The sequence below is a fragment of the Elgaria multicarinata genome, chromosome 1 (assembly GCF_023053635.1).
Source record: "Elgaria multicarinata webbii isolate HBS135686 ecotype San Diego chromosome 1, rElgMul1.1.pri, whole genome shotgun sequence".
NCBI classification, from domain to species: Eukaryota; Metazoa; Chordata; class Lepidosauria; order Squamata; family Anguidae; genus Elgaria; species Elgaria multicarinata.
Genome location: NC_086171.1, coordinates 57,158,640 through 57,184,903, shown reverse-complemented (window position 1 = coordinate 57,184,903; position 26,264 = coordinate 57,158,640). Strand labels below are relative to the sequence as shown.

The window sequence follows — 26,264 nt, the reverse complement described above, 5'->3', positions numbered from 1 at the left end:
TCATGAAGCTGACAATATTTAGCAGTAAATTGAAATCAAATCTTAAAATGCCTTTTTAAAAAAAGGGGGGGGGAAAGGGCAGAGCAGGCCATTTATTCAGCACAAAGGAGCTCTATAGAGATTTCGAAAGTGATGTGTTATCAGTGTTTAAAAACAAAAACTGCTTTAAAATTTTTTTAAAAGCTACCCAGCCAAGATATTTCTGTGCACACATTTGCCATTAGAGGCTGCTGTCACCCTGTGCTTCTCTAAGTCGCCTGGCATGCCTGGCAGTGAAATCAATCTCTAGGAAGGCGTGAGAAGTACGAATGAACCAGACTCTCTTGCTTATCCATCCACTCTAGAGCTCTGACATCTGAGTTGGAGAAACGACCCCAGTAGCTTTCTGTAACTGAGAGCTTTGAAAATAGATGATCCTTCTCCCCACCCCACTCAACTCTACCCACAATACCCACATGGGATTTGCATTTAAAATGCCCGTTCAAAAACGTTACCCATTTTTTAAACTCTTGTTTAATGATCAGCACACTGGAATAAAAACAAACAGGTTTATTTATTTTGTTTTGGGCATTTCTAAACTGCTACATCTACAGATTTCAAAGTGGCATACATAAATAATAATACACAAACACACACACACGTTATATAAACACACACACATACACACATTATATAAACCAATATATAAACTATATCATATCTACATATTTGTAAGACGGTAGGCTAAACTATTCTGGGAAGTTTGGCATAAACAGATGTATCATTAACATGAGCCTAAAAATAAAAAAATATTGGCACATGTCTAATCTCAGAGGAAAGTTATTCCACAACGTGGGTGCTGCTACATTAAAGGTCCTGCTCTGAACAACTGTGGAGTAGACCTCAGGAGTATGTGGAACCACCAGGAAAACCTCACCAGATACCCTCAAGGATCAAATGAGTCTATAGGGAAGAATGCAAGCTCTCAGGTAACCAGATCTACCAGATTAAATTTAGGAATTAGAGCCTCTTGCTTCCCTGTATAAATTTTAATTAGCATAATATTAGAGAGAAATATGAAAATGTAAGCCCAAGGTGCAATCCTATATACACCCAACTGGGAATAAGCCCAGTTGTACTCAGTGGGTCTTACTTTTGAATAGACAAGTAGAAGACGGCACTGTTAATTTTCAGGTAATAAAGCATTCTATACTTTGCGTCCTGCATATGTTAGGTTCTGCTTCCATAGGACTTGTCATGAGCCCTGAAATCCACTGAGACCAACTTCTTAGTATTTCTATGTTTTTACATTTCCATATTTACATCAAATTTAGTTCGTAAGGTTATGCAGCAAGGCATTCATATAACACCCATTCAAACTGCCAATTTTGTACCCAGGAACATTTCCACACAGAGAATGGTCACTGTAGATCAGGCTGTACAACACAATGAGCTGGAACGTGTGGGTTGGATCCTCAGAAAAAGACTGGACACAGAGGCACTCTTCCTTCCATTTGTGGATGGAGTCCTAATGTGAGTAGAAGGATACTATCCATGAGCAGAAAGGTACTTTCAGATCTAGCACTTTCCGTTGGATCCAAATAACAATGTCTTATTGGATTGTAATAATAATCTAGGGGTACGGCCATGGTCTTTTATTGATTATAGAGCATCTTTAGTTTAATCCAGGGGCTTAATAAATAATCGAAGCCATATATCCCTACCTCTCAGCTTAGCTTTTAGGGCAGATTACTGTCAATTACTATTACCATTACTGCTACTATTCATATTCTATTTTTACTAATATAAATAGTTGTAACGGGAATGTAATGTAAGTGCTGGTGTCTTTTCTATAATGTGGTGGTTTGATGTGAACTTTACTGGCAAGAATTAAATGTACAAGCTCCATTAAACATATTTACTTGAAAGTAAATACCATTCTTTCAATGGTATTTCCTTACAAGAAAATATGTTTTGGAGCATAGTTTTTGGCTGAAATTCTAAGCATACATACTAGTCAGTAAGAGTGCGATATTATGCATATTTGGAGAGAGAGAAAGTTTGGCTGGGGAATGCTGGGAGTTGTAGGACTTTTTTCTGTTTAAACATGCATAGGATTGTGCCCTAAGACCCATTGAACTAAGTGAGGCTTACTTCCAAGTAAACATGTCTGGGCTCATGCTGTTAGCCTTGTAAATAATTCACGTATATCTTTGAAAGCGGTTCCACAAATTCTGCTGACTATCACTTCAGAGGCTTAAAGTCAAATGGCATTGATTCATTTAAGTATAGCCTTTGTGCTCCTTGAAAGCTTAGCAGATGTTTAAATTGTTTACTGCAAGTAAAAAAAAAGTCAGCATTTTACCAATTAATCACATCATAACATGTTCTGTAGGTGATGTTTTGATTTAGAGCAATTTGTTAAATGGTACTTGAGGGCTGATATTTGTTTCCATCTGTTACTAACTTAGTTAATATCAAGTATAATTATTTCAGTATTGACAGTTGTTGCTGGGTTGGTCCCAGATGATAAGGGAAATGGTAATGTTACCTTTTCACTTTCTTTGGTGCAAAAGTAAAAGATTTTCAAGTTACACAAAGATCTTTATATATTGCTTGAAGAGGTCCCTTGGGTTGGATCCTGGATCTGTTTTCTGCTGACAGAAGGGCTCCACTTAGGGATGGTATTCCGGGATGCCCCCTTATGCCACTGGTCATCCTATTCTAGGGTAACCATATGGAAAGGAGGACAGGGCTCCTGTATCCTTAACATTTTTATAGAAAAGGGAATTTCAGCAGGTGTTATTTGTATGCATGCAGCACCTGGTGAAATTCCCTCTTCATCACAACAATTAAAGGTGCAGATATAAAAGAGGGCAGGGCTCCTACAGCTTTAACTGTTCTGATGAAGAGGGAATTTTACCAGGTGCTGCGTGCATATGACACCTGCTGAAATTCCCTTTTCAATACAACTATTGAAGATACAGGAGCCCTGTCCGCCTTGCTGCTATGGGGATGAGGGAGAGAGGAAGTTGACTTCTGACAGCCCAGTTTTACACGCCTAAATCTGGATCCATCCAACTCCATATGCTTAACTAATTCTTCATCCCAGTCCTAACAATGTTTCCTTGATGGTAAGCTCCATTTAGTCTGAAATTTATTTTGTTTAATTCAAAGCAGGCTTCAGTATTGGCACTTATTTTTTCAATGCCGGAGACCAATCCTGTTAACACTTAATGTGATAGGAAAGAGACCTTTGAACATGTGCAAAGGGTATTTCCTTCACTATTGAGAACACATATCACCATATACTGAAGATTAGGGAGAGTTTTCAAGGCAGTGAATGAAACTGCTAAGGAGATTTCGACATGGCATCTGTTGCTTTTAAAATTAAGCACTTGGTCTAAGTAAGGGCAAATACAATCACCAAATATTCCACAGGGATCCTGGAAAAACAAAGTACAACGCTTAAACCATGGTATGTTTTGTAGCAGAGCAATCCAGCAACTTAGAGATGCCTAAAGCATAAAGCTGTACCTTCCAACTGTTATATCATCTCATTTTATTATGTTTTTTTGGTAAGTTCTGTTAAATATTGTAGAAATAGTTCAAAGCTAGAAAATCTGGAATACTTCCATAGCTGATTTGTCCATGACCCCATCGTATAGCTTGAATTACCATCACTGAAAGCCATGTCGGAGTGAGATCATTCACAAATTGTGTACAGGTGCTTCCCCGTCTTGAATCAACTTGGGACATTCCTAAGGATGCCTTATTTTGAAATCCTCATCTCCTAGGTATTGTGTGCTGTGCTGTACGCATTGTAAAACAAAAAAAAATTTTTTTTTGAAGCTGACTTTTCAAGTCTTCACGGGAAGCACTCACCTGCTGCTAGATCTTCATTAAGACATTCAGTTTTTAAAATTGAATTTATATCCCACCTTTCCACCAATAATTATGCTCAAGTTGTTGCTTTATGTGTTGCTGCTTTCCACTGCAAAAGCAGTCCTGGGGCTCATCTCCATGGGTGCTTTGTCCCTGGATTGCTTCAGAGTGGCGGCAGGTGATCTACATGATGCAGCCGCCACTCCAAAGTGATCCAGGGGCAAAGCCCTGAAGCTCCGCACTAAAAAAAGTCGGGTACTTACCTTGACTTTTTTAGCTTGAAGCAAGGCTTCACACCTCTGCGGAGCCTTGTTAAGAATTTTTTTTTTTAAGGGGTGTGTGGAAATCTGATTTAATTCTATTATCACATCTTGCTTTATCAGATGTGATCAAGAAGGGTGGTGCAAGATGCCTCCCCCACACTGAGAGGGGAGGATGCATGCTGTTGCTACCCTAACTGCAGTTACTCTCCATTGCTGCTGCCTCTTTCCCATACAGGCAGTGTCCAGGGCAACATCTCAAGGTCTTGTGATGCATTAGGTCCATGGCGGCTCTCTGCAGCCTGATGGCTGCTCTCCTGCTATGGCATTTGCCACAGCTGGCAAGTGGGGCCTGTGTGCTGGTGGCAGTTTCCAGAGGGACCCTCCTGGAAGTGGGGGAGACACATGATCTGCCTCACCTGATCTGCCGCCTGAACAGGGGATTCACCCTGCTTTATGGGAGAACCAGCTCCGGTGATACATTTATCAGATGCAAATGGAATAGTAACGAATGGGAAAGGGTTGTAGAATTAACGCTAATACTGTTTCTTAAAAATAATTTTTATGGACAAAGGAAACAAAAGTATGTACTAGAGTCCAAATCCTGTAAACATACATGAACAAGCCCCATATGTAAAATTGAAGCACTTGCGAGATTATAATATTTATTTATATAGCTCCATCAACATTCATGGTGCTGTCCAGAACAAAATAAAACAGAATACAAAACACCCTGCCATATGGCTTTCATTCTAAAATCACAATAACAAACAAACAGGGAGGGGAAAGGCCAACCAGCATGGGGGACAATAAAACTAATAATAAAAACTAGTATTATTGGCAGGTTCACACATGTAGGTAGATTTCTCAACACTTGAAGGCTGGGAGCGGGGAATGTGTGTGAATGGACTTTGCTAAGGAGCATTGTGTTTGAAGTGGCATTGTGTGATATGAAAAATTCTCTTTGTGGTGGTGCAATTGCACATAGATGCTCACACTACTGCAGTCATGAAGTGATTTAACATGCATGGATGAGTCAACCCAGTTTAACTCAATGGATGGTATTAGGCTTGGACCTCTAAGATGTGTGCTCACATTCAAATCCTTGCTCAGTTCTTGCTTCAAATAGTGAGCTCCCACTGTCTCTTAAACCAGAACCAGTGTGGAGAGTCAGTGTGGTGTTGTGGCTAAAGTGTTGGACTGGGAGTCAGGAGATCCGGGTTCTAGTCCCTGCTCGACCGTGGAAACCCACTGGGTGACTCTCAGCCCAACCTACCTCACAGGGTTGTTGTTGTGAGAATAAAATAGAGAGGAGGATTATGAATGCCGCCTTGGGGTTCCTTGGAGGAAAAAAGGTGGGATATTATTATTATTATTATTATTATTATTATTATTATTATTATTATTATTATTATTATTATTATTATTATTATTTTTAAAAAAACCCAGCAGTGAAACAGAGTAAAATATCTACATATGTAAGCAGTGCTGGTTCCAGTTTTTTTCAAGGATAAGCTGCCCATGGCATTTGGTCCCGATCCTGGAGAGTTCCAAGAGTTTCTGGCCTTCACCCCTTTTCTGGAGCATCCAGGTTTTCCACTCCTTGCAGACCCTCGCAGTCTCTGCTGTGATGGGATAAATGGGTGAAACAGCGCTACAGCTCGGGACAGGAGGCGAGGGGGATGGGTCAGATTAGGCACAGTAACTTAATAGCTCAGTCATGTGGCAGGGAATCAAGGGCTATTTCAAAAATAAGGTACTTGCAGTAGCTTATTAAGCCATTGTGGACTAACGTGACGTCCAAACGAGGTCAGTGAGTCTACTTTCTCACCCGCTTTGTCGCCTGCTCCTATTGTTTCTTCTCCTTTTTCTTAGCATTGCTACTATTTGCTTGACAGGCAAGAGAGCCAATGAGCAAGTAGGCAATGGGCCTACTAAGGAGGAGGGCGACTCCAAGGAGCTCTTGTCTGTGGGCCCACAGCAGGTGCTCCGCCATGCCTTACCCTTCACATGGGCCCTGTACATTAGTAAAGGTTGAACCAATCAAACTTCGGACAAATTTAATTTTTGCTTATAAACAATGCGGCAACTTTATCACTTGATAAATTGGCTAATGTGACAGGATCTGTGTAAGAAAATATTCTCTGTGATAGAACCAGGCTAGCATCTGATATCCCTGTTTCCCAGATGAAATATTGTGACATCTGCCATTATTATTAACATGTATATACCACCCCGTAGCCGAAGCTCTCTGGGCAGTTTATAAAAGTATAAAACAGTGAACATTAAAAACAAATATACAAAATTTCAAACCATAAAAAGCATAAAATACAAAAACAGACAATAGACAGACATTATTACTATTATATTTCACTTAAAGTGAAACTTACTCACACACTATATCACTTTCTTTCATGTATATATTCCTATTGTATGTTCCACCTTCTCACTGCACATTTTCTGAGAAAAGGCATATTTTCTAGATTGAATTTGGGTTGTTCCGTGCATGCCATTTTCCAATCTGTGATGCCAAGGACGATAAACGAGCTACTTAAAAACAAAGGCTGTTTTGTTTTTCTTTTGTTTGAAACTTGTGATGCTAATACTCCTTAAGGGACTCTCGCCTTCACTGTTTTTCTTAATTTGAATTCATTTTGAAAAATATATAAAATACAAAAGCACACTGTGTCAGGTTTTAACAACACAGTTTGCACCGGGTCCAGGAGTTATTTGTTTTAAATAAGGTGTTTTTTTCCCCAGGTGGAAGAAAACTAAGAATTAGTTGTTGATTTTAGTTGCATAAAACAACTTTTTAAAACAACAACCTCATGGTTTTAATATAGCCAAGTGCAAATTTAAACATAAAGTTCAAAGCATTTTGACATTTTAGAGGGGCACATTTTGCGAACGGAGAAGGAAGCATGGAATAAAGACATAGACACTAGAGATTGGGGTAAACTAGGGCCTCTTTATTTAAACAAGGGGACTTCACCCCTTGTTTAAACAAGGGGACTTCACTTGCATGTGAAAGTATGGGAATCCTTTCTTCAGGCACCTAGCTTGCCATTATGGGCGAGCCACTCTCCAAAGCCAGGAGTCTGGTAAACCCAGCCCCTCTCCTATGCGACACTTTGAAAGTGTGGGGAGACCGGCCTGTGTCATCCCCACTCAGTGCTGCACAGCTCCAAGTAGAAGAGACAAGAGGGTCCCCAATGGCAAACCATATCCTGACACGAGAGCTGCACAGCCCCTGAGGAACAGGACCTCCAGATATACCAATCACCAAAAGGTGCTAGAGTGCTCACCATCCCTATTGTGGTATCGTGCAAATTCCCGCACAACCTGTCAATCAAATCTAATCCACCTATTTACTCCACTAATCTTAATTCCAGTATGGAGTAGGCAAAAAAACCTGTGTGCAACTGCAAATTCATGGCAGGTAAAATTCCTACTCAGCCCCACCCCCCCTTCACAGGAAGTGACTGGCTAATCTCATACTAGTTAAAGGGAGGGAGGGAGGGAGCCAGAAAGTGGCTGAGCTTCAGTGGGGCAGGCCTTATTTATTTATTTATTTATTTATTACATTTTTATACCGCCCGATAGCCGAAGCTCTCTGGGCGGTTCACAAAAAGTCTGCCACCCCCACGCTGCCCACATGTGTCTTGCACGTGCAGCGTCTTTCTTCCCCTCCTTCCCACCCACAAAAGCCCCCCCAACCAAGCCACTCCAGCTGGGCGGGAAGCGGGCTTCTGAGATGAGTGTGAGAGAACTGCCTTCGTCTTTCCATTCTGCTTGTGTGTTTTCTTAACACCAGCAGCCATAATGTGGAATTAGAAATTTGATTTATCAAGTTAAACAAGCCTTCCCTAATTTGATGCCCTCCAAAATATCTGGAGGGCAGCAAGTTAGGAAAGGCTTGTTTAACTTGATAAATCATGGGTCATGCTGGCTGGGGTGATAATGGGACTTGAAGTCCAGCACATCTGGAGGGCACCAGGTTGGAAATGTCTGAGTTAAATCATTGCCAGCAATAGTTCTTCAGGAATTAGAATTGGGTTGCCTACTAAAAAAATAGGTAAACCAATCCTGAAATATATGTTGAAATTACCAGCTCAGCCTCATTCACATATGTTAATAGCATCTTAGATATCAGTCCCTAGGGGAAATTCTCCCAAATTGAGCAGTATAATGTAACCACTTTTGTTGTATTCCACCTAGAAAAACACTACTCTTTTTGAGTTAAACTTTTAAAACAATTGGCCAATATATGCCTTACATAATTACCAATCTTACTACTGGTATTTGTTCTTTTTAAGACTGATTTTAAGCAGATTCCTCACTCTACCCCTTAATAGAAACAATTTGAATGCTATATTATCTTGTTTTCTTTTTACTCATATAACTGATAATGTGGTTTCATAAGATCTTTGACACAGGGATAATGAGTGATTGCAGAAAATTCAAATTTTATACCATATACAGTTGTCTCGTCTCAAATGAAGCTTCTTCACTTTTGTACATATGTACAAATTTATGAGCGAGGACTGAGATGCAATGGAGTTTTCAGTATCTGAACTTTGGCTGTGTGAATATCCAGCACACAACAAAAACAAATGTAGATCGATTTGTCTAGATTTCTACAACAGTTCCACAATGGAAACAGCAGTCTTGTTTCTTACATTTTGGATTATTCAGAGGGTTACAAAACAGATTATTTTGATATATTTGGGTGTGCTGTGTTTGATTTTCACCTTTTCATGCTTACAATATGTATGTTCTGGAGGTGGAAAATCATTTTCTAATGATAAGTCACATTGTTCCGATAAAACTTCCTGCTTCATTCAAGAAATGTCCTTTAAACTGCAAATGCTCCATAAAAACAACAACAAAAGTAATTCAGTAGTGTAGCAATCTGTTCTCCAAAGCAAATCTGGGCTATTTCATAGCTCTGGGGCACTCTTCAAGTTCTTTGACAGAAGAATGGGAAAAAGAGGAAATGTTCCTTTATGAGCAAGTAGAGGCAAATCTTCCCGTTTCAACAGAGATCTCTTGTCACATTTTCTTCAGCTTGCCAGAGGAATCTGTACACTATGAATCTGACAGGGGGCAGGTCCTGGCTGCCAGATCTGCAATCTGTTTACATGTGTTTCCTGTCCTACCCAATGGCAAATTCCAAATACATTCTAGAATCTCAGGGGTTGACTCTGTCTCGGACATAATCGGAAGAGCTGAGTTTGGATGCAGCCCATATCCAGTCATCAACAGAAATCATCAGCTTTCTTTTTTGAGGAATGAAAAGAGCATGGTGTCCGGTAATCTAGTTAGCTGCATTTCTGTTGGATGTGCCCTAAATTTCACGCTCAGCTTTGGCCTCCTCCTTTGATAATCTCCAGAGAGCCCTTGGGTACAGAAAGCCATTATGTTAATTGGCTAGCAAATTTGTTAAATGTGCAGAATGGGCTAAAGGTCACTTCATATGCAGTACATCACAGCACAGAGAAGTGGTAAGTGCTGGGTAGCGCTTTGATGCAACAGAAAAAGGAAGAGTTACACCTGCACGTAGGGACAAAGCTACATTTTCAAGGTAGTATGTGCTATTTTATTACCCTTATAGACAGCCCAACCTGCATGGGTTGCAACTACAGTCATCCCATATGCCTGGTGCTTTGGCGTAGGTTTAACCGCTTAGAGATTTATTTATTTTTAAATGGTAAGCAGATTATTATTATTATTATTATTATTATTATTATTATTATTATTATTATTATTTTATTGGTGGATTTAGGTGAACCAGGGCAATGGGCCACCAAGATCTTCTCCATCCATTTTCTGCTTCTCTCTTATTTGCATGATATCACAAGCCTTAAGAAGATTAGACCACAGGCCTATCTAGTCCAGCATTCTGTTTACATAGTGACCAACGAGATGCCATGAGAAGTCTACAAGCAGGATTGCAATAGTACCTTCATGTTCCCCAACAACTCATCTAAAGAGGAATACTTCCTCTGAAACTGGGAGCGATTGGTAGCCTTATCCTCCAAGACGTTGTCCAGTCCTCTTTTTAAACCATCTCATTGGTGGGTATCACTACAACTTGTGGTAGCAAATTCTATAGTTTAACAGTTCACTGTGTGAAGAAGTAAATCCTTTTATTTTTTCTGAATCTCTCGCCATTCAGCTTTGACCTGGGTGCTAGCATTATGAAATAGGGAGAAAAATGTCTACCTATCCATTTCCTTAATCCATCCTCCATTGTATTATCTCTGCTTCTGCCCATTCGCTGCAATTTTTTTTTGGGGGGGGGGAATTTAGATGGGGAATTTATGTGGTGTTACTTTATTTATTTATTTATTACATTTCTATACCACCCAATAGCCAGAGCTCTCTGGGCGGTTCACAAAAATTAAAACCATTCAAAGTATAAAACAACAGTATAAAACCATAATATAAAATACAATATAAAAGCTCAACCAGATAAAAACAGCAGCAATGCAAAATTACAAATTTAAAACACCAAGTTAAAATGTATTTATAGATTGTTAAAATGCTGGGAGAATAAAAAAAGGTCTTCACCTGGCGTCTAAAAGCATATAATGTAGGTGCCAAGCTGTACCTCATACATGGTCATGACACATGATATTACTCCTAATCTGCATCAATCCTACTAGGTTTTCTTCTCATAAAAACCATATTTTTGCAAAGTTGTTTTGTGATAGGTTTTCCCTTTACTTCAGCTTTGCTACGTTTTGGGAAAGTTGTTTTGCAATAGATTTCCCCTTTTCTCCAGTTTCACTGTATGTCCTGAACTTGCAGTAGTGGCTTCAGCACTGGCTGCGGGGGAGTGGCAGTCCAAGGAGAAATGGAAAGTTGCCATCAGCAAAGGTTTGTCCTGAAAGGAAGGAGTTAAGTGTTAACCTATTTGTGTCAGGTCTACCCTTTGCTGACCAAGATCCAGGTTTTTATTAAAATAGTATTTCCTAATGGTGCTTATGGAGGTGTGAATCTGTGAATAACACATATATTTCAGGTGGCTCTGCTCCTCTGCTCAGCATGGGGTAGCATCAGTAAAAAGCAGAACCTTCCCCTGCCCCTGAAAAGGAATAACTTTCAAGCCTTCCCAGTTCTCTCCTTTGGCCTTTTTATTTCCATGCCTCAAGGAACAACTAGCTGAAAATCCTCTATATAATGTCTACTCAGAAGTAAATCACATTGTCTTCAATTGCACTTACTCAGCACAGGAGATTGGGGTAGGGAATTGGGAACAGCTTTGACTTTTAAAAAGAAATCTCCGTTCATCCGCAACACCGCATGTGTGCGTAGAGTTAAGCTCCGCCTACATGCAGGCAAATTTAATGTGGTTAAGGTTATGTTTGCCTCAGGAAAGTAGGAGTTATACCAAGTCTCACTGCATTAATTGGCGACATGTGGCACGGGTGGAGTAAATGCAAATTCAGGAAAATGCATTTTTGAACTGAATCAGAAGACACCTCCATATAGATTGGGCCCTGTTCCCTACTACTGGTTCACGTTTCTTGCTTTTTAGTCCTTCTACCATAACCTGCCCATTTTTCTGCTTTCCCTGCCTACGGGCTGTTACTGCACTCCCTTTAAACTGCCATATTTTTACACTCTTCCTGTATGGTCATAACAATAGCTGTCTCCCTGTCACATGGTTCTCTGGCTGATTCTCTTTCCACTCTGGTCCTTCCTGTTCCTTTCATGGTACATTCCTGCTACTTTGACCTGCTCAGTATTTTCTACCACCTGTTATTGCTGGCTCAACATGTTTCTACTTCCTTTGGAATAGCAAAACTCTATATCTCTCTCTCATATCCTTCAGTAAGTCAAAACAAAGCTAGTGCCACTATTAGTCCCAGAATAGGCAGTCTACTCTGCTTCTTATGGCTAGGGATCAGGCAAATGCCTACATTTGGTCAGGCCAAGAGCTCCCAGGATGCTGAGCATGGAGAAGATGGACTTTGAGTAGAAGTCATTTGCTGACTTAAGCTGTGCAGGTCTGGGGGGAGCTCCTGGGGAAAGCAGATATTGGTTCAATTAAGAATGGGTGAGAAATTTGTTGGGCTCATATTTAATGTGCAGTTTCCAAAGCTGTACCTCCTGAAGCGAAACATGAACTGGAATGCAGCTCACCCTGGAAATCTATCCCTTTCTAAAGTTTTCAATACAGCTGAAAGGGGGGGGCATAAAATGTATACATTTCAAAAAGTGTGCATATTTGGAAAAAATATGCATAAATGATTTATCCATTGGGAAATTGCTTTAAAAATAACATACATTTGCAAAAGTGTGCACAACAATGGATAGAAAAATATATACAACTTCTCATGTAGATGAAATATTTTTCCCCACCCACCAAAATCTGATACAGAAAAAAGAACTTAAAAGTGAAAAAATGAGAACCTGAGTGAATTTGACTTTTCTATTTCTAGTTTCAACATTGGACATAACTAAATATGGCTTTTAAGTTGTGGTTCTGACCTTTGAATATTCAGCCCCCATCCTGACAGAAATTTAAAGAAACCTTATCATAGCATTGGTCTGTGCACTCTGGTGTCATTGGGAGGCCTCAAGGCATACATTATTCTATTTAAACAGATTATTATTTATTACATGTTTATGTCACCCACCCTCCAGAAGAGGATGTGCATAGAATGACGGATATAGTTACTTCTTTCTTCCTCCAGGATTCCCCTCACAAGTATCCTGCGAGTTAAGTTAGTTTGAGAGATAGTGACTAGTGCCAATGAACTCTGAGGCTGATATGAATTTGAGTCCCAGTCTTAAGTCCATCAGTCTTATTCATGATTAGGAAAGGAGTAGAAATTTGTTTGGTTCACATTTTAATGCAATTTAATTTTGCACATTTGGAACAATATGGAGCTGAAACAGAGTTATTCTTTAAAATTCACACTCATCTGCATTTTGCAGTGGAATTTTCCAATAAAAGTGCATAGAAAAACATGTGCACTAGGAGAAGATATGCAACAAAAGTGCAATATTAAATACATTAAACCCGATAAATTCAGTATAATAAAACCCCTGAAATAAAAGCACTTCAGTTGGGAACTGGCATGGTAGTGCCAATTCTTTGATGGTTCGTCAGAAGACTGAGCCGATTCCTTGCGCGAAGGTTCTAACACTACCAATCAAAAGGCATAGAGCTATTCCCTTTTCAATGGATTTTTTTTTTTTTTTTGGTAAGAACAAAGACAGAAGATGCAATGGGAGAATACAGGAGAGTTACAAATGCAAGATGCTGTCCTCTAGACCCCTGGTAAAATTCTGCAAATGAGGCAGGGCGATTGTGCAGTAAAAGCTTTATAGGAAAATCCCCTGAGTTTTTGGTGTTGGGAGTAGGATCAAGGCACTGGTATCTTCTTCAGGTATAGCCTTATACTTGCCATCAAGATGCTTTGGGACATGGAAGTTTGGTTCCCTAAGGGAGCTTACAGCTTACAAGCATCTGTATAAACTTACCCAGACTGAGGTGTCAAGTAATGGGACATGATGAGGAGACTACCCAGGGCTAACTATAGGTCTGAAGGGCCCCTGGCGTAGTGCCACCCCTTCCTTTATCTGTGCCCTCTATGAGCTCTGGCAGTCTTATTGGACATAGTGAGGGTTGGCAGGCAGCAGTTCTGATGAGCATCAAATGACTTGGGGCTCCAATGCCCTTGTGTGTCTCTCAATACAATGTCAGTCTGGGGCATTATGGGAAATTTAAATGGCAACCTCCACTGGACCCCCCCCCCCCTTGCAGTTGCTGGGTTTTGACAACATCTCTGGGCCCAGTGGGGCAGGCAATATTCCACTCAACTCACATTGTGCAATACTGTCATCATGAAAAGTCCACTCTTAGCCAGGGAAAGTCTTGAGTGAGCAGACTTTTTTGGAGGGAGGGGCTCTTCTAGATGAGGCTTTTGTTGTGCACTCACCTTGCCTTATTTACTGAATTTTCAGAGGATCCTGTTCTTAAATTGCTCCTGTTTTTAAAACAAGGAGTCATTCTTTAAATGGAGGCTGTCATTGCCTGTTAAATGGATATTTTTTTAAAAAAAGTGGGGGGAAATACAGCTCTGGGGGTGGGCAGTCCACCCATTTGCCCCATCCTGTCTACAGCACTACAGAGCAGGATCCTGAGAACACTATATATAAGCAGAAGGCACTCCTGTTCACGCATGGTGGTAACTGACTTCTTCTGATTTCCTCCCATACCACACTCTATTATCTGATTTCTGCAGGTTTTCTCCCATGCCACATTCAACAGCATTCTGATGGATCCCCCAACCCCAGGGGTGGCAGGGGTCACAAGCAGCTGCCATGGCAAGAAGGGTTTGTGAAAGCCATGTTGCACAAGTAGAACTCCAGATGCGGTTTTCTGGACCCAAAATTTATAGTCCTGTGCTTGCATTGTAGACATACATGAATCTATCAATCCTGCTTTCTGTAATCTGATTTTTTTTTTAATGAAACATGCAGCCATTTTCTGTCCAGCCTGTTTGCACAAGAGGTGAAAAGAAGGAATAAAGTCTACATGGTGGCTTACAAATGACCACCATTCCCCAAGATTTCTCATTTGCCTTTTTAATGCTTAATTAAGAAGGGAAAAATAAATGGTTTAGGTCAATATTGTGCTTGAAACTGGTTGAGATAAGCCTACACTGTAAATCTAGCGCTGTGTATTCCTTGCTTGTTTTAGAAACTCCAGAAATACTTTAAGATGAACCAAAAGGCAAGAGATGCTGGCAGTGTTTTCAAAGTTTGTATTTTTTTTTTTGATGCACACACACACACACAAACACACACACAGCATCTGCTGCTGATATGAAAATAAGCTAAACAGCCTTGTGTTGTTGTTTTCCCCAGGATGCCTTTCATGTTTTCCCCTCCTTCTCTTCAGAAATCCAACTATTTATTTGCACACAAGGTAGGCAAATTCGTTTTATCTCATTGTGTACTGTAAACAAAAGCAATTAGCATACTGGAATTACAGTACTGTCTTTAAAAAAAAAATCCCTGTCTGTCAATATTTTTTTTGGAGAGAAAGCTCTTAACGAATCGTAGACAAATAACAACAATGGGAACGGTTGCTTGGTGTTCAGCCCTGATGCTGGTTGCTTGTAGGCCACATCGCCACATGCCATGAACCCACGTATAAAAATGAGAGGCCAGCCTTTGACAGCACCCTGTCGGCAAGCGTTGGAAAGCAGCTCAAGTTTTGTGTAGATATTCAAGGTTGCTAAGAGCACAGCGTTGACGCCCTCTGCTTCATGTGCTTCATCTCTCACTGCGGCTGCCATTGCCTTTCCTGGCCTTTGCAGACTTCCCATAGATATGTCACCATTTAATGTTTTTAATGTGTTACACCACAAACATAATTTTGTAGCGTTCCAGAACTATAGTGCCAAATCATTCCTGACCAACTGACCCACAGCATCTATATAACTTAACTTGGAGTACATCATATATCATCCTAGTTACAGTTTGTTTTAAACAAGTTGGGAGGGGCAACCAAAGTGCATTATGCAGAAGGTGCTGAAAAATGAAGAATGCTCCAGGACACAAGATGTGGAAAACATGTAAGAGTCACTTACCAAAATGGCCATAGGAGAGACATTCGTTTACCTCTATTTCTATATTTCTGCCATATACTCCCCTTTCTGTATTTTCTGCTAATTCTCAGTCTTGTTTTGCAGGCCTTCTGTAGTCCCTGGTCTTTTTATTTCTTGTGAGGGATCTCTTGGGCCTAGAACATATTTAGGACAAGAACATGGAATATCACAATTGTGACCTTAGTACACATTAACTTCTGCTCAAACCACTTAGGGCAAATCTATGCCATGCCTTATCACAGGTATCGTCCCAGGATCATCCCTGTGCATCCACATGACACACAGAGGATCCCGGGGGCAAGGAGGGATGATCCCTCCAATTCCCTGGGATAACTGGGACGGCTTTTAGCCCGATTTTTCCCATGGTCTCAGGATCGTCCTGAGACTGCGGGAGGTGTGGGCAGCTGTCCCAGCTTCGTCCCGGCTCCTCGCGAGTAAACACTGCAAGTGGCTCCTGATCTAAGGCTTTCAGTTCTCCACTATATGGGAATTTACTTTTCCCACACAAAAGCTACAACACAATTGTTCTTGAGATGGGTCGGGGATCCTTCTTGTTCCCTAAAGATGGTGCTCAGGTTCTGACTAGGCAAATTAAAAAGAAAACTTATCAGAGCATGTCTATGTGAGAATTCTGGATCTCCATCTAATATTGTTATTTGCTCCTATGTCTATTAAAAAAACCCTACCCAACTCTGCTTGGAGTATATTCTCCATTGAAGATTCAGTAAAGTTTTCTGTTCTACCTCTATATTCACTAATGGGAAGCTTATAACAATTTGTTCTTGTTCTTTCAACACTTGCTTTCTCTTTAACATATTAACTCCTGTTGCATCTTGTAAAAGTAAATTCCATAAATTACTTATGTGCTTCTTCACTCAGTACATTGTTAATTTGCAAAATTTGCTTCTGCAAGATGTAACAGCCACTAGCTTGGATGGCTTTAAAAGGGGGCTCGGGAAATATATGGGGGTAAGGCTATCAATAGCTACTACTCTTGATAGCTCTATGCTACCACCAGGATCAGAGGCAGGCTGCCTCTGAATACCAATTGCTGAAGAAAATAGGAGGAGAGGGCTAATGTCATGCTTGTGGGCTTCCTATAGATATCTGGCTGGGCACAGTGGAAACAATATGCCTGACTAACTGGACCTTTCGTCTGATCCAGCTGGGACTTCTTATGTTCTTATTTTTAGGGCACAATGTAATTCCTTCTCCTGCCCACTTTTTTGATAAATGATAGGGCTGCTGTCTCAAATGCATATTATATTGTAAATCATTGTGTTAATTGGTGCCTTGTATGTTTTTTTATATACATGGAGAGCAATTTGGCATGCAGAATGTATGCTGTAAATAATTGCTCTTAATTTGAGAGACTTTGGACAAATTTATGCAACTACTCTGTACATGTCCTACTCATTGGGCTTTTCTGTGTGAGGCCTTTATTGTGCGCTTGCCATTCCTCACTCATGGTTGTTGAAGGGTGATTTATTTATTTATTTATTTATTTATTACATTTCTATACCGCCCAATAGCCGGAGCTCTCTGGGCGGTTCACAAAAATTAAAACCATTCAAAGTATAAAACAACAGTATAAAACCATAATATAAAATACAATATAAAAGCTCAACCAGATAAAAACAGCAGCAATGCAAAATTACAAATTTAAAACACCATGTTAAAATGTATTTATAGATTGTTAAAATGTTGGGAGAATAAAAAGGTCTTCACCTGGCGTCTAAAAGCATATAATGTAGGTGCCAAGCTTTAGATGTTGTTGTCATCATCCAGTTTCACCGCTGCGTTTTCCAAGCACTTTCACAGTTTTGGGGGGTGGGGGTGGGGAAAATCTGGTATTTTTTGGAATTGCAGAAAAATCACAACACTCCACCAGGGTAGTTGCATTATTACGCTTCACCACATTGACACCTAGAGATTGTGTAGTGGAAATACAGAAAGGCAGGAAAGGGGGGGAATTGAGTAGAGATCTGACCGTAATTTATTTTATTTATTTATTTGTTACATTTATATACCGCCCCATAGCCGAAGCTCTCTGGGCGGTTCTGCATACAATCCAGAAACAGAAGCAATGGGATTAATAACCTGTTCCAGAAAATCTCCTAATGTTTTGTAGCACGCTGGCTTTCACATTTTCATTTATTTATTTATTTATTTATTGTTGTTATTTAGTTGTTATTATTGGGCACATATTAGGCCCTTCCTGAGAACAAGACTTTGTAAGAAAGAGTTATAAAGGACACTTATTTATCAAAAAGTAAGTGCACTCAATTTGATTGTATTTCCATATATAGGCAGTATTTACATATAATTACACACACCACTGCTAAAGCACCGTAGAGAATTTAAGTTCCAGCCATCATTACGCTAAAGCCTGTTTGGTGAACCCCAGATGTGAAATTCTTCCTAGCATCCAGACCCATTTGGAAATATTTTAATCTAGGAAAATATGGGTGACAGACCTTTACCATAGCAGCATAAACAGCCACAAGTGTAATAATGAATCCTGTATGTGTACATGTGGAAATCTTGATGCTGGCTGTTTTTAAAACAAGCACTTCAGCTGGACAGAAGGGAAAACACCATACTCCATTTCATTCCAATGATCCTGAAAATTGGTGGGAGAGTTTCCTCAGGCAGGGAGAAACTAGTAAAAAAAAAGTTTGTCATTAACTCTTTATTTACTATATCTTGAACTATGCTGTTCTTACAGTAATTTAAAAAACTAGCCATGCTAATGGATTAACAGCCAAAACAAACAAATAAATCTAGAGGTTCTTTATGGCACTTGAGGAATTGACTGGTTTATTGTGTCATCACGTTCTAGTCTACACCAGATGCATGAAGTAGACCATGAAGGTAGTAGATAAATAGAAGTGTGGGCTGAAGTATACTGGAGGGTGAATAAGATCAAAATTAAAAGATAATGGAATACTACATGAGCTCATTATACTGGACCACTGTACATGAATGGTGAATACAACCAAATGAGATGCAATTTAATTTTGGTAATGTGAGAGTGCTCTTCCATCACAGTCCTTTAAAAGAAGCTGCTCTTGCTTTCTTCTTGTTGCATAGCTATAAAAGCAAAAAGAAGACTTCTTTGGTCTAGTCTAGGGTCTAGAAATGTATGACCACAGATTTTTCATCTCAGGCTAGACAAATCTATGTGATGATATAGACCAGGCTGCAAGCATAGAAGCCAGCCAGGGGGGGTTCTGGACCCAAACTAGCGTGAGCCTTGTACTTGTGCATTTCGCCCCCCAATTTACGTGCAAGGGGAGGACATTTAACACTTCTATTCCTGTGTCTTTACTAAACCACAGTTTCCTGTTTCATTTGAATTAGGAAGAGTGTAGTTTGTACAAACAACAATTAGTTAACAAGCTAGGCATCAAACCAGGATATCAAATGAGTATAGATGAAATGGGAAACTGATTTACAACAAACAAGGAATGGAAGCTTTAAACCTTCATCCTTTGAGTTCAGCATGTGTGTGTAGGTGTGAGCGAGCCCGAGGTTTGTGCTCATAACAATAAACCCTGGATTGTTGGTAGATCTAAACAGGGTCTTTTCATGAATGAAATGCCACAATCAATTACTCAAGAATGTTTTCCTATGGAAGAGAAAAAGGAAGGTGGCCAGAGGCAAATTCACACCCATCTAAAAACAAGGTGGTGGATTTTTTGTCTCCCCATTGGGAACCTGCCAGTTGTTCCCAAGGCTCAAGCCTAATTCCTAACTCTGACCTTTTCCCTTCCAGTATGTCTGCCAGGAGAGAACCCTAGACAACTGGTGTCTGTGTGTGGTGCAGTGGGTATGGCTTCCCCTGCTTTGGCCTTAAGGCTACTTTAAAATGTCCAGGCAAGTGAAGTTCCCATTTGCCCACTGTTTGCCTCTGTAGCAAACACTCCATAATGTATAGTGGGGAGGCAATGCATGACTGAAGACCCATGCTGAACATCTCGATGGTGCTGGCATGCATCTCCCTTCCACATTGTGTGGAGTTTTCTATGAAGCATGATATAGACAAAGAGAAACCTATCTGCCCCATAACATTTGAAAGAGCTCTAAGTTGAGTATGAACTGACACGTGGACTTTCTAGGAAAGGTCGGCACGTAGGAAATTAGATTCCTGCCCACTTATGCTCATGGTCCTTTCCTGCAAACCCATGTGGATTTTACATTCCATCAAACCTTTCTGTATGTATATTTCTCCATGGAAAACGAATATGCCCGTAGTGAATATTTTGCGAGGCTGAGCCTCTGACCTAGAATGGATGCATGCACGACAATTAGCCTGTCCTTTTTCTTAGGGTTAATCACAAGGTTGAACGCTCGGCAACATTCAGTCAGTTTGAAACTGAAGGCTGAAATGTCACTTTCGAAACAGGGTTAAGAAGGTCGCACAGCTGCAAATAATAATAGCCCAATGAAAATCAGATTCTGACTGCAGCCCACTGCAAGAATAACATTGGAACAGGAAACAAGCCTGCATGATATTCTTTCCAGTAAAGGCATACCAATTTTTGCAGATATTTTATTTTGTTATTTGCTATTTGTTTTTGTTTTATGCAGAGACTCAACGGAGAATGGGCTTTTTTAGTTCAATTATTTCACATCATCCCTTTCCAGCAGTCATGCAATGATGGAGCTGTGCTTATCTGATTTATCAAGAAGGAGAATATGTTCATGGGGATGGAATTAGAAGTGAAATTATTTGAGAGGTTGTCATATTAAAGGGGTGTTTGTTATTGCTGGTTCTTTTTCTGAATGGTTCTTTGTGCTTTAGGGTTGCTATTTAAAAAGCTGTGAACACTTTGTTCAAAACCAGAAGAACAAAATCAATCTTTATCTTGTAACTAAATTTTATTAAGCGTAGACATTGCTGAAGAAACCTTTAAATTAAGGGTGTTTTCCCTCTTCAGGATACTTACTTCAAGTTCTACAATTTGCATTTTATATTTATTAATCCCATGGCAAAGATAGCCAAAGGTAACCACGAGGCAAGTGTATCTGGGCATTCTCAACTCCCTCTTTTAACAATTTGAACATGTGTTTTACTGTGAGCTGAAGATTAATTTACACTCCTGTATATGGGTTTTATTTCCCAAACCCAAATAATGCAGTCAATTCTTTGCCATATTGAATATGTGCATGAGTTCATGTGCACCAACCTGCCTTTGGTGCAAATGCGCAAACCTTTGAACCCATCACAAAGTCACAACCAATTTGTGAAGATAATGTACACTGAGTCGGTGGAAAGAACTTTATTCACCCCATCATCATGGCCACGTAAATTACCCATTAGCAAATACATATTAATCAGTATTGACCTCAAAGCAATTCTACATGTGACCAATCTGTTACTCTCACACTTTTAATTTGAACGCCATGCATTTTCGCCACCCCCATGCAAAGTTTATTGGAGTGTCAGGCTACAACAGTGCAGCAGGCCTCCTCACACATGCAGCCTGCCAATATTGCTCTTTACGTTGTCACAGCAGTGCAATAAACCTTGACAGATGTTGTTAACGTTCTACATTAAAGTCCAGGCTTCTTTTCACTTGCATAGTGCATTCATAGCATTGGGTTGTATCCAATGTTAGTGTAATGCGAGTCCCATCTATTTCAGCAGATCTACTCTTAAGTAAGACTAACATTGGCTACAACCCTATGTTAATACTAACTGGCCTGATGTAGAAGTGCCAGTAGCAGTAGTAATTGTTGTTGTTGTTAGACACACATTTATATTCTGGAATTACGATTTGTATCTTTGAAGTTGTGATAATTTTACTTATTTGCTCAGAAGTAACTAAGTTCAATGAGATATTGCTCCTAGAAAGTCTGGTTTATGGATATCTCCACATTCTGTACAGGCAAATTAGTGTACCTGTTCCAATCCTGTTGGAACTTGATGTTGAAAACTTTGGACCTGGTGCTTCTCTTGTATAGTTCTGTGAGGGATTTCACAAAAGTATGCAAAAACTGCAAAATAGGGAGACACATTTCACGAAGGATGAAAATGCCCTCTGCACCAAGCTTGGTTGCTCACTTCATTCCCTTGCCCCCTGACCATTTCGCTTTCACCATGAGCTTGTTTGCCTCCCTGACCTGTTGCTTTGGTCTTTCTGTAGCACCAATACTACCATCTTTACTTCACCTACAGCTGAGCAGCTGAAACAAGCATATCGAGACAGGTTGGAAATGGGAAACTAATCCCATCTTCTACTTCATTAGTCACTTAAAAGTTCTGCTTCCTACATAGGACTAGACTTTCACTTCTTAGTACTCCAAACTGTGTTCATACAGTTTCATAGGAGGCAAAGTGTAGCCACACATTATAGCATAGCTGTACATTTTGTTGCTTAAGAACATAAGAAGTGCCCTGCTGGTTCAAACTGAGGGTCCATCTAGTCCAGCACTCTGTTCACCCAGTGGCCAACCAGCCTTTGACAAGGGACCAACAAAGCAGGACATCGTGTAACAGCATCCCCCCAACCATGTTCCCCAGCAGCTGGTGCACACAGGCTTACTGCCTCAGATACTGGAGGTAGAACATAACCATCAGGGCTAGTAGCCTTCTCCTCCAGAAATTTATCCAACCCCCTTTTAAAGCCATCACTACATCTTGTGGTAGTGAATTCCATAATTTAACTATGCTCTGTGTGAAGAAGTACTTCCTTTTATTTGTCCTGAATCTCCCACCAGTCAGCTTCATGGGATGACCCCAGGTTCTAGTATCATGCATAATTTTGTACATCTCTATCCTATCTCCCCTTAGCCTCCTTTTCTCCAAGCTAAACAATCCCAGCTGTTGTAACCTTCACTTATAGGCGAGATGCTCCAGCCCCTTAATCATTATAGATGCTCTTTTCTGCACTTTTTCCAGCTCTATAATATCCTTTTTAGATGTGGTGATCAGAACTGGGGGAAATTCGCACGTCGTTCTCAGGCCGCTTCTAAGCGACCCCAGTGCGGCCCCAAAGCGATAATGTAACTTACCTGGAGAAGAGCTGAGGAAGAGACGTCCTTGCCACCGCCACCCAACTCCCTCCTCACCCACCGGCGAGGAGAGCTCGGGGGAAGAAGGCAGAGTGGAGCTCTCCACTCCACCTTCTTCCCCCGAGCTCTCCTCGCCGGTGGACGAGGAGGGAATTGGGTGGCGGCGGCGGCAAGGACGTCTCTTCCTCGGCTCTTCTCCAGGTAAGTTACATTATCACTTTGGGGCCGCACTGGGGTCGCTTAGAAGCGCCCTGAGAACGATGTGCGGATTCCCCCCCAGTACACAGTATTCTAAGTGTGGTCACACCATAGATTTATATAAAGGCAGTATGTTATTGGCACTTGACATTTTCATCAAGCTGTCCACCACAACCCCAAGATGTCCTCCTTGGTCGGTCACCACCAGCTCAGATCCCATCAGGTTATACTTGAAGCTGGCTTTTTTTGCCCCAACATGCATCACCTTACACTTGCTTATATACCTCATCTGCCATTTGGATGTCCACTCTCCCAGCTTGGAGAGATCCCTTTGGAGCTCCTTATAATCCCTTTTTGTTTAACAACCTTAAATAATTTGGTGTCATCGCCAAACTTGGCCACTTCACTGCTCACTCCTAATTCCACATCATTTATGAACAAGTTGAAAAGAATTGGGCCCAATACCAAGAGATCCCACTATTTACTTCCCTCCATCAGGAGAATTGTCCATTTATTCCTACCCTCTGCTTTCTGTTCTTTAACCAGTACCTGATCCATAAGGGCACCTCTCCTCTTATTCCACGACTGCTAAGTTTATTCAGGAGTCTTTGGTGATGGACTTTAACCAAAAGCCTTTTGAAAGTCCAAGTAAACAATGTCCACTGGATCACCCCTGCCTACATGTTTGTTGTCACTCTCAAAGAATTATAGAAGATTAGTGAGACAGGACTTGCCTTTTCAGAAGCCATGTTGATTCTTCTTCTGCAGGTTATGTCCTTCTATATGCTTACTAATTTTATCTTTAATAATGCTTTCAACTAATTTATGTGGAATGGATGTCAAGCTAGCCAGCCTGTAATTTCCCGGATCCCTTTTTGAAAATTGGTGTTACATCGGCCATCTTCCTGTCCTCTGGTACAGAAGCTGAGTTTAGGGACATGTTACATATGCTTTAGCTCTTTCTCTTATATAATGAAGAACAATATTCCTTATTTTGTGGTGTGCCCCCCCTCTCTCTCTCTCAGCGGGCAGGGAAGAGGGATCTATCCTGCTGCAGTACCAAGGAAAAGCCTTTATTTGAATTAGGGAACTCAGAGAAAACTGCAACAGATTCAAATGAGTTCTGATTTCTGTGAATCCAACCTGTGGATTCTGCAGCCGACCTGCTTTTTCCGAGTCTTGCAGACTTGTGGAATGTTTCCCCCCCACCCTTTTGGGGGGGATTTGGGTAATTTCATTTGTTTACAACTTCGCACTTGTACAAGTGCACATTTGCAAATAAAATAAATTCTTTTACAAAACAACCAATTCTGTCAATGAGTGCACAACAGAATGAAAGGTGCCTGACAATCCGCAAAACACATATGGAATGGATTTAACAAAATCTGTACATCCTTAATTTGAAGGTGCAATTTGCAATGGAAGAAAAACTATTGGTGTCAAAGGGGGGGTTTCCTCCCAGTGTAAATTCTAGTTTCAGAAGAGAGATTGCCTTCGGGACCACAGTAGAGGAAGAAACATTCACATTCTTTTTCTACTATGCCTGATGAGATCCCGATAAATATCAGTCACACACATACTGCCCCCACAACTAATGGTACTTGCATGTTTTAAAAATCTGCGTGTTAAATGAAAAGGCACATTTAACACCACAACTAGTTTGGCTCCAAGTGAGATTTATTATTCTACTCAGAAAAATATACAAGAAAAAAAACTGTCACCCTACCTCAAGAGCAGGAAAAAGTGTTAACACAAATGTTTGGCATTGCTTCCATCGGAGACGTAATTGCAATATTTGAGAAAGCTTTTCATTACCTTGCAGAACAGAGGCTTTCATGAGAAATATATGTTCTGCAGAGAAACGTAGCAGTCTATAGCCCAACATTATACAGAAAAGATTTTTAAAATGTTTACAGGCTAAATTCTAAGTTTATTGCTATTTTCAATATTTCAGTTTAACCTGTAGGAAGATTGAACCATCCTGGGTTTTCACAGAGAACCTAGTGGTCTTATTCATTATAAGACAGCTTCACATATTCACTTGTCAGATTCTGTTGAAAAAAGTATTACATAGCTTAAACAGGTTCTATTTTACCATGGAAGTGGGAAGAGCAGAACTTTGACTCATTCATATTCCAGTTTTTCTCTCTAGTTCTATGTAATATTTGAGCTGGCTCTTATATGTTCTCTGAAATGAATATTACTCTGGTGTGTTTGCTCAGTAATTCATCTTTTGATCCAAGTTCTTTGTTTGTTGGAAGAAGTTAAATTTCCTCACCACCATTTCCCTTTTACTTAGGTCATATCAGCAGAGTGATAAAGGCCTGTGTTGAAATAGCAACAGACTCTTCACTTGACACTTGCCAATTGGTCCAGAGGTGAAGCATGTAAGCAGGAGAGTGCGGTGTCCTCTCGTAATAAATGTAAATGTAAGTCTCTCACAGCCTTTCACTAATACAGCTTTGTTTTTGTTTTCATTTTATTTATTTAACATGGTATGAAAAAAAGTCATTTTCTTACATTTGAATTTTTGGTGAGATATTGCCATGGTGTCTAGATGAGTATCCATGTTAAAGTGTGGTGTAGTGGCTAGAGTGTTGGACTGGAAGTCAGGAGATCCAAGTTCTAGTCCCCACTTAGCCATGGAAGCTCACTGGGTGACTTTGGGCCAGTCACAGACTCTCAGCCCAACCTACCTCACAGGCTTGTTGTGGTGAGGTTGAATGGAGTGGAGGAGGATTATGTATGCCGCCTTGGGTTCCTTGGAGGAAAAAAGGCGGGATATAAATATAATAATAAATAAATAAAGTTGTTTAATGAAAAGTAAACATATAACCACAGTATTCCTCCAAGAGGCTAGCCTATTTCAAAGGGAAAGAACGCTGACTAGCTTGAGGCAGCAGGCAACATGGGGGCAACAATTTTGCCTTCTGCTCACCTGGAGATGACCCAAAACAGCAAGAACTCAATTCATCTTGTTGAGATGACATTCTTGGAGCAGACCATGTTCAAGTATCCTTTCAGCACTCTGTTTAGACCTGGAATTTTTAACGTTGCGCCCATGGACACTCTTGGTACCTACCAGGTTTCTTGACTCTCCTGATTTTTATGTTGTTTCATAAAAAGAAATTAATTAAATTTTTAAAAAAAAGGGGAGGAAGGGGATGTTGGCATACTGAAAAGTGAAGGGGTGCCCTCCAGCATCATTTTTATTTGGGTTCAAAAAAGTGTGTTTTGAACTTCATATCCAACCTCTGCCTTGGACATAGGTTCTTGGGCAAGTTACTCT

The 26,264-nt window shown here is 40.4% G+C and overlaps 1 protein-coding gene across 1 annotated transcript in view; it reads left to right on the top strand.

The window, feature by feature from the left end:
* Positions 1-26,264, top strand: part of CREB5 (cAMP responsive element binding protein 5) — a 305,685-nt gene that overhangs the window by 34,086 nt on the left and 245,335 nt on the right. Inside the window, exons 2-3 of the mRNA XM_063128793.1 lie at positions 15,012-15,072; positions 25,275-25,404. The gene's annotated coding sequence lies outside the window, so the exon portion shown is untranslated. The remainder of the gene's footprint in view (positions 1-15,011; positions 15,073-25,274; positions 25,405-26,264) is intronic.